General features: G+C 38.5%; 1 long non-coding RNA gene across 1 annotated transcript; it reads left to right on the top strand.

Annotated features, from left to right (window-relative positions):
* Positions 1-597: 597 nt before the first annotated feature.
* Positions 598-8,407, top strand: LOC120234745. Its single transcript, XR_005529186.1, has 3 exons — positions 598-725; positions 4,998-5,078; positions 8,079-8,407. It is a non-coding gene; the product is annotated as an uncharacterized LOC120234745 (long non-coding RNA).
* Positions 8,408-8,831: the final 424 nt, after the last annotated feature.

Here is an 8,831-nt window from a genome sequence, read left to right as displayed (position 1 = left end):
TCCTCAGTCAACTCTGTCTCCGGGAATTTGACATGTGGTCATATATACAGGCTGCCCAGAAGTAGGTGCCCCAAATCCAACAGCACGCATGTGGGTAGAATGCAACCTTTCACCAGGCCTGGGCCTACGAGCCCTCCAAGGCTGCGGGCCGGGGTCTGTCCAAACCACCAGATTACTGTTTTGGGTGAGGGGTCTCCCTCGCAATATGATCTGGATACTGGGGACTGCAAAAAGAGGGCAGTTAATCTTCATTTGGTCTCGCCACTTGGCCGGTCACGGGCTTCTCCACGCACCAGGACCGCCAGGTGTCTCTCATTCTATGACCCGTAGTCCTCGCCAGGGAAGCCTGCTGTGTTCCTGTATCTGGCTTCAAAAAGAATAAAAGTCTCTGTGCAGGTGCGGGCGGAGACCATGGCAGATGCCTGGTTTACCCCCAAGAGTTCCCGAGTGGAATCTGGAATCTGGTCCCTCCTGAACTGGACCACGCGACTGGGTTCCACCTCCTCTCGCTCAGAAGAGGCGCTACCCGCCCGGCTGCGCGGGATCGTGTGCGCACTAGCAAGCGCAACCGCACTCCGATGGCCCCGCCCCCTAGCAACCTCGCCAGCAACCAGGTTCGCAAAGGTCTCTTCAGGGAGATTGCCAGCCAGGCCCTTCCCGTTGCACCCTGACAAAACTTTTGAATTCCCCCCGACTCTGCCTTCATGGGGAACACATGGCATTAGGTAGGGTAGGGGTTGGAATCAGGTAATTGCCTCGGGTACCTCATAAACTCCTCCAGTGTTTGAGGTTCGGGCTCTTCTCTACACTTCAACTGTTCCAAATTTCAGCTTCCCTAAGCTTCGAGGCATGGGCACGCGCAGAACGAACTTTTCCCCTAGGCCTTGGGCTTCGAAGCTAAACAGGCCTGTGGGGTCTTGGTGTGTCCAAATCTCCTGTATACTGTCCTCGGTGACGGGGGCGGGGGGTGGGGGGGCGGTCCGCTGGAGTACGATCTGAAATGGGGACTACGAAGGTGGAGACAGGCAGTCTGCTTTGCAATCTTTATGCAAACTACACAAAAGATATAAAATAAGACAGGTACAAGCATCTGAGACACCAGTAAGGGCTGTAAAAATGGGAATGCCTAGGCTAGTGACATTTGTCCGTCTGATTACATGTGTTTACAGGGTGATAAGAAAATATAGGAGGTAGTGTCACGTAGTGGTTAGGATTGTGAGCTCTGGAGACAGAGAATACCAATCCAACCACTTCACAACTGAGTGATGGGTCAGCTACTTTTTGGGGCCTCATATTTAACTATAAAAACGGGGATGCTCAAGGTATGTACCTCATAAGGTTGTGGCAAGGCTTAAGTAACATAATATATAAAAAACATTTAGAACAGGACACAGCACATGAAAGAACAGAGTTATGTTAGCTATCAAGATTTAAATTATAAAAAGAACCTTCCTTGGGATGCATGAAAATAAAAAAAAAAATACAAAATACAATGTAGGATGCAGATGATCTGGGGGAAACAGAGAAGTAATAGATAGTAAAGTTGAAAAAACTGTACAAAAACCATATGAAAAGTATTAAACAGTTTATATGGAGGCAAGAATAAAAGGGCTCCAGTTGAGAGATAATCTCATTGGAGGACAGCACAAGAGGAAAAAAAGTGTGTGAAGGAAGGGAACACCATCCCAAAAATTCAATGGAGGGAAAGCACAAAATAGCAATAATTTTGATAGAAAGAGAAAGCACTCAAGAAAGTAAGAGGGATGAGGAAGAAACAGGAGAATTCAGAGGACAGTTTAAAGGGTGAGAAGAAGTAGGTGGCATCTACATTCAGTTGAAAGTTGGAGTGATGGGGATGGACGTGTTGTTAAATTGGATGTTGGGGCAGCTGGGTGGATCAGTCGGTTAAGCATAGTACTCTAGATTTCTGCTCAGGTCACGATCTCATGGTTTGTGCGTTCAAACCCCACATCCAGCTCTGGGCTGACAGCACAGCCTGCTGGGATTCTATGCCTCCTGTCTCCCTTTCTCTCTGCCCCTCCTCAGCTCATTCCCTCTCTCTCTCAAAAATAAATAAATAAACTTAACCAAAAAAAGCAAATTGGATGTTGATCACAGGAGCAGATACAAAAAGGCTATATTCTAGAAATGATTAGAATTAAAATACACCTCACCAGGACAGGGATGAATTAATTACTTCAGTAAACTTTTATTGATTACCTACTGTGTGCTAGGTCCTACGCTAAATCCCAAGACTAAAGATAAAAAATAAAACACGATCCTGCTTTCCAGAGTTCAAAGTGTAGTAAAGGAAAGACGAGAAAAGCAACCAATTATTGTGCAGAAGGAATAAGTAATTGTAGAGTTAAAAATGTGTTTTTTTAAGAGAATAAAGAAACACTATAAAGGAAGGAAATGTGGTTGGACTGGAAAGACTGAATATAGCTTCCAAGAGGCTATTTTCCTCATTCATTTATTCATTCATTCAATGTTTAACAATCCCATGCAATGCTTCCTGATAGCATCTCAAAGAATGAATAATGACTGGTCAAGAAGACAAAGCAGAAAAGAAAGGATGGGAGGGAGTCACTTGGTATATAGCTGGAATACAGTATAGACATATTATACTCTCCGCTCACTTCCTTAAAGATAAAAGGAATTGCTTGAGGAAAAAATGATGGAAAAGGAGAATTACATACACAATAAAGCAGGAATTACATTGCCCTTACATTCACATGAAATATAATCGAGAACTTGGAAAATAATGGAGCGCTATATTTGCTGTATATTCTCCCTTTGCCTCTCTGGAACTCCACTCTTCTCTCCAGGTTCTTTTACCTAAAAGGTGGTTTTTATGCACTGCATCAACTATTACTATTTGTCCTCTGGCCTCCGGAAGGTTTCAGCCAATAGTAATGAGTAGTATCAGGAAATGAAGATGGGGTTATTTATTCCCCCAGTGTCCTCTATGCCAGGCCCTGCTTTGACATTAACTATGTTCTTCTACCTAAGACCACAGCTGCCTGTCACCAGTTCTCTCCCTGAGGATAATACATTTTTTAGAAAAACTGATAAGAGAAGTCGCAAGGACTTTAAATGAAAAGTGGCACCATTCCCTCTGCCCCACTGCACAATATATTGCAATTTAGAACATTCCAACACAAGGTCGCAGTACCTTGAATCTCCATCCTCCTTGAGGAGGACTTAAAGGAAGGCACTTGCATAGGCATATCAAATCTGGAGAACTTGAACATCTTGAAATAAATCCCTTAATATTTACCATGTGTTCATCCTCTTTTAAACTCTTAATATGATACCCATAGTTCATAAATCCAATTTGAAGACTGCTTTCTAGCTATATTAAGTACTTATGGTTTATGAACATTATCATTCCTTTCCTATAGCGCTATAAAAGTGTTAGCTGTTCTTCCTTCTTTAAAACCAGTTATTTCATCCTTTACAGAAAGATGGTAATTCCTGTTTCCTTCATCTCTAGTGGGCTTCCCTCACCAATGTCCAAACCTAGTAAATATTCCCTTCCTTAAAAGTTTTTTCATATCTGCATTTTGAGTATGCAATCTCTTTCCTGACAGAAACATGACTAACAGAGGTAATGTAATGAAGTTTTTTGAATCATGTTTTCAAGCTTCTTTGCACCATTAACTGACCCCATGATGCAGGTAGCAGGATAGTTTCACATATACATTGGTTAATGTGGAAGGCAAACATAGGTAGAAAAAAGAAGTTAATTAAGCTCTTAGCAGATATGATCATCTTAAAAACTGCAACTCTTAATTTCAAGAGCTAGAGAAAAAACTTTCTTGAATTCTCAATGATTGACTCCTCATATTGAGAACCAAAGCCAAGAGAACGAATATAAATATTGGTTAGTAACATAAACCGTGAAATAGGAACAGATTCAAGATTATAATATAAGAACAGGTTTTTTTTTGCCAATGTGGAGCAGGGACACTTTTTGAATTATAAAAGGAGGTGGTGGTATTTTGGGGAGAAATGTCTGAAAAAAGTGGGGAAAAAAGTATAGATGCAAATGTGAAATCCTGTCTTCTGTTCTCCATTGGATTGAGATCCTCAGGATCAAGCTGAAAGGAATTCCACATAGGCCTGGGTGAATCTGAAAATAGACAGACCTCATCTTGTGTACTCTAAGGCTATCTTGTGCCTCAGAGGAGTGCGCATCTAAATAGTATGAAGGCAAGGTCTGAGTGAGTGACTTAGGTGACTGGTCCAGAGGGCAGATTCTTGGAGTCCTTTATACCCCACAGCAATGATGGGAACCATTAGACAAGAGCCCCAACAGGAAAAGAAGTATGACTAATAGAGAAGAAGGAAGGCAAAGAAGGTACAAATTACAGGGCTATCATTAGTATTATCTGGTAGCTCAGGATGATAGGGATCAGGTGTGAGGCTCCTCCTCAAGAAGAGGAGCAAAGGGTATGATCACGTGATAACTATCCCTTAGTGCCATGATGGCAAATAGCACATCAGACGCTAGGTATATTACCAAGAAGTAAGAATGAGAAAGAGGAGGTGGGGACCTGGATTGGACTGGATATTTACTCAAAGTGATTGAATTCTGAAGCAGACATGACTGTGTTACTAGAATTGCCATAAGTGTTCTACCATCAATAGAAATAGTACTGCTTGATCTTTCTAATTGATTTATATAGAAATACTTTCATTTCATATTTCTAAATATTGTGGATTGTCATAACTGGCAAAGACATAGTGATGGACAGAATTCCAGAACAAAGCAAGCCCTTTATAGGTAAACAGAACCATATTAGCATTCATACTCAGAGAAAGGTGACTACTCTGGGTACAGGTAGGTGTACAGGGGACGCTGGAGAAACTACATGAAGAAGCGGAAATCATCTAGGTTCTTGAGAATGGGATGGATTGCAACTAGAAGAGAGTTAACTATAAGAACAAACAACTGGGTCATTAATTCTCCTCCATCCTTTAATTTTGTCCAGAAAACGTCAAGGGAGGGACTGCTGAACAGAAAGAAATCACATTGTGCATCATCATCAAGGTAATTGGATTCTGCAGCCCATGTAAGTTGAATCCAAAGGTGAAGTACAAGCATCTAAAATTTCTGCCAATCCTGTCCCTACACAAATAATGAATATATCAAAGAGATGGCACCTCAGGGAATTGTGACTTGAGTTAATTATGGTGAATTGAATCTATTTACAGCTTCAGCCTAGTTCCAGCTCAACGTATCCTGGGAGGAATCTGCATAAACAGCCCTGAACCACACTGCTAGACACAAGAAAGGGCTTGCACCCTCTGAGGACTAAACAAAACATATACATTCAGTCTCCAATATTCTTTTACACATAATTCTCAGAATACAATAAAATATATTAAAAACATATAAAGAAAGTGAAAAGTGTGACTCAGAATCAAGAGAAAGAGTCAACAGAAGCAGACTTGCAAAAAGGCAAGTTACTGACGTTAGCAGGCAAGGACTTTAATACAATTATTAACAATATGTTAAATAATTTAAAGGAAACCACAGATGCAATTTGTGAAGGGATGGGACACTTTAAGAAAAAAAAATACTAACTCTAAAGTAGAACTAGGTAGACCTTTTCGATCTTAAAACTCAATAACTGAAATAAAAATGTTAATGGATTGTTTTTCTTGCAATGCCCAATCTGTTTTTAAGTCATGATCCAGTGATAGCTCAGTAAAGTGAAATTAAAACCAAAATAAAATATCAGAAAAACTAAGTTAGAAAGACTTATATGTCCTAGAGTCATCGTAAAGAAAAACAGTTCTCATACATAGCTGGTAGGAGGAAGTATAACTGAAATAGTAAATCACTCTGAACAGCCCTTTGCACATACAAATAAGATTAAACATACACCTATTCTATGCTCTAGCAATGTTTTTCTTTGGATTACGTGTCGAGAGGAAACAAGGGCACATACATACAAAAAGGATTTATTGACGATAGCCCCAAACTGAAAACAACTCAAACATCCACCCATAGTATAACTGACGAAGAGTTGTGATATACTCAGACAATAGAATACAGCAAAGAAAAAGAAAATTACTGCTACATATAACTACTTGGATAAATCACAAAAGCATTATACTGAGCAAAAGGAACAGGACTCGAAGATGTACCTATTGTATGCTTGTTTATATGAAATTCAGAAAGGGGACAAAACTAATTTATGGTGGCAGAGTTTACGATAGTTACATCTGGGTGCATGGCTACTTGTTTACTAAAAAGCATTAGGGGAAAACTGCTGGGGAAAAGGGATATGGTTTGATCTGGGTGGAATTAATATGTGTACATACAAAAATTCATCAAGTTGTACTAAGATTTGTGCATTTTATTGAATTCACATTATATTGCAATAAATAAAAGGAGGACACACTTTAGGATCAACTATTACAGCAAAAGGAGACATTTGAAAATTTCAGGATTACACAGCTAAATAAAAAAATAAAATAGCAAAATAATAAATATGATATGCTTAGAAATTATCAGAATGTAGGACAATATCTATTAAGTGGCTACTGGTACCATATTTTGGGGGGGTCTCTTATTTGAAATAATTTACACACTTTAAAATCTTGGTGTCTGTGTTAGAGTCCCTCATCTTCCATCTCCTGGCCAAGGGACCCGGGCCCAGTAACTTAATCTCTGTGTTTCTGTGCCCTCATTTGCAAAATAAGACAATCATGATACCTACCTTGTAATGTTATTATAGAACAAAATGGGGAAATGTCTGTAATTAGTAAAGTCCTAGAAAATGAGTAGATATCAGTAAACTTATCATTTTTATTATTATTTTCTGTGTTATCTAAACCTGTATCCTTTTCAGATATAAATATCCGTTAAGAATAACCCGTGTACCTGTTTCAAAGAAGGTTATAAATCCGGATAAAGAATTCCTTCATAATAAAATATTTCTGAGGATTTACTCTAAAAAGCAAGAAGAGGTATGTAGGGAGGCAAACTCTTTCAGATAGAAGGGTCTGGGGAAGGGAGAGCACTTTATACACACATATGCATGCATGGAGAGACCATTTTATAAACAATATGTTGAAAATTTTCACAAAATTGAAGATAAAGGTCATAGATTTTAACATTTGGTTATGAAAAATAATTCCAAATGCATGTTTATTCTTGTCATTATCTAGCCCTTGTTTACAGAATAAATTCCAAAGTCCTTTGTATGACAGTAAAGGTCTTTATTTTGCCTCTTGTGGAGAAGACAATCCCCACCTGCTCTCCCTTGTCCACAAGGGAAATTTGCAGACTCTGTTGAATCTCCACTGCATTCCTCTACCATGGCATTCCATGCATTTTGCAATGGCTCCTTGATCTTCTTCCTTTTTTGCTAGACTATGACTTCCTAAGGGCAAAAGTTTTATTTTCATCAACGTTGTATGACCAGAAATTAGCGCCATGGTCATACAGAGAGGAATATAGTGGGCACACCAGAACTATTTACAGTCTACATAACTAATAGTCTAGAATTGATAAGAGAACATGGGAAGGGGAAAGCCAGAGAACACACACAGCTATCTAAAATTATCCTTTACGTCAGTCTGTAATATGAAGAGCAGGAGAGCCAGCATCTGCCTAAGGGGAGAATGCTGAGAAACAAAGATAAAAATAAACACTTTTTTTTTATTTATCACTTTCAGAGCAAGAGCAGTTATTTGGAGCCAAAGTCATCAACATTGACTTAAGGGGAAAAATAAGGTGATGATGATGACAATTTACTACAATGGAAAAAAAGAAAGGAAATAATTTTGAAAATCCTAATATTGAAAATTAAAACAGTTTCCATGAATATTGAAATGCATATACATCAGAACTGTTCTGAATGATAAAAAAACAAAAACAAAACCCCAAACACTGAGTATGGAAGAGGGTGACAGATTACAAGGAAACAAACCACTAGATTTATAAAGCCCACGTATGTATATTGGAGTATAAGTGATATTGTTCCGTTGTAGGACAGTTTTAAACATGTAATTTATCTATCACTCTTTTATATAAAAGAGAGTTCTACTTTATTTTTCAGGTTATCTTATGAACTACTGATAAACAGAAATGCTGGATTTACCTGTGAAAGTACCACATTCTTCAGAGCACTTGAAAATGGTTGAAAGACAAAGCCACCAAGTCAACGTGCTCTTCTGAGATTTAGGTTTCCTATGTCTAACACTTTTGTCTAATCACAACTCTTGATTGACACATTCTCTCATCATGGCATTTGCAGCCTGCTAGAAGTCCTTTGTCTCTGTGAGAGACTGACAGGCAATGTTAAAAAAAAAAAAAAAAAAGTGTTTTGTGAAGTGCTTTTTAAACCTGTTTTCGATGAATATACCTGCCTTCTTGAGAAAAAAGAAAGTTCAACTCTTGATCCTTTTCTTTACGGTTTAGTACATCGTTATGTTTGTTTCAATTTGTCTGATAGTATTGAGACTGAAATTTCAAGCTTGGAAGATAGTTGGTGGTTCTTTCCCTAGCATTAATTTCCAGTTTTTAGGGGAGGGAGAAGATGAAATAAATTTCTAAGCATACTGAGTGTATCTTAGATTTAAAAGGGCCACATGTTCTTTTTTTTTTTTAGTTTGATTTTAATTTTTTTTTTTTTACAAATAGTTTATTGTCAAATTAGTTTCCACATAACACCCAGTGCTCATCACATGTTCTTTATAATTATTTCCAATGACAGGCAGAATGGAATCTTCCCTCCTGAGTGACTTGCTTGATGAATAAACAGAATGTGACAGATTTCTTTTTTTTTTACGTTTATTTACTTATTTTGAAA

This window comes from Hyaena hyaena, unplaced genomic scaffold (assembly GCF_003009895.1).
Source record: "Hyaena hyaena isolate Hyena2069 unplaced genomic scaffold, ASM300989v1 scaffold_115, whole genome shotgun sequence".
Taxonomy (NCBI): domain Eukaryota; kingdom Metazoa; phylum Chordata; class Mammalia; order Carnivora; family Hyaenidae; genus Hyaena; species Hyaena hyaena.
Note: the sequence above shows the minus strand (reverse complement) of the source record. Positions and strands in the feature narration are given on the sequence as shown.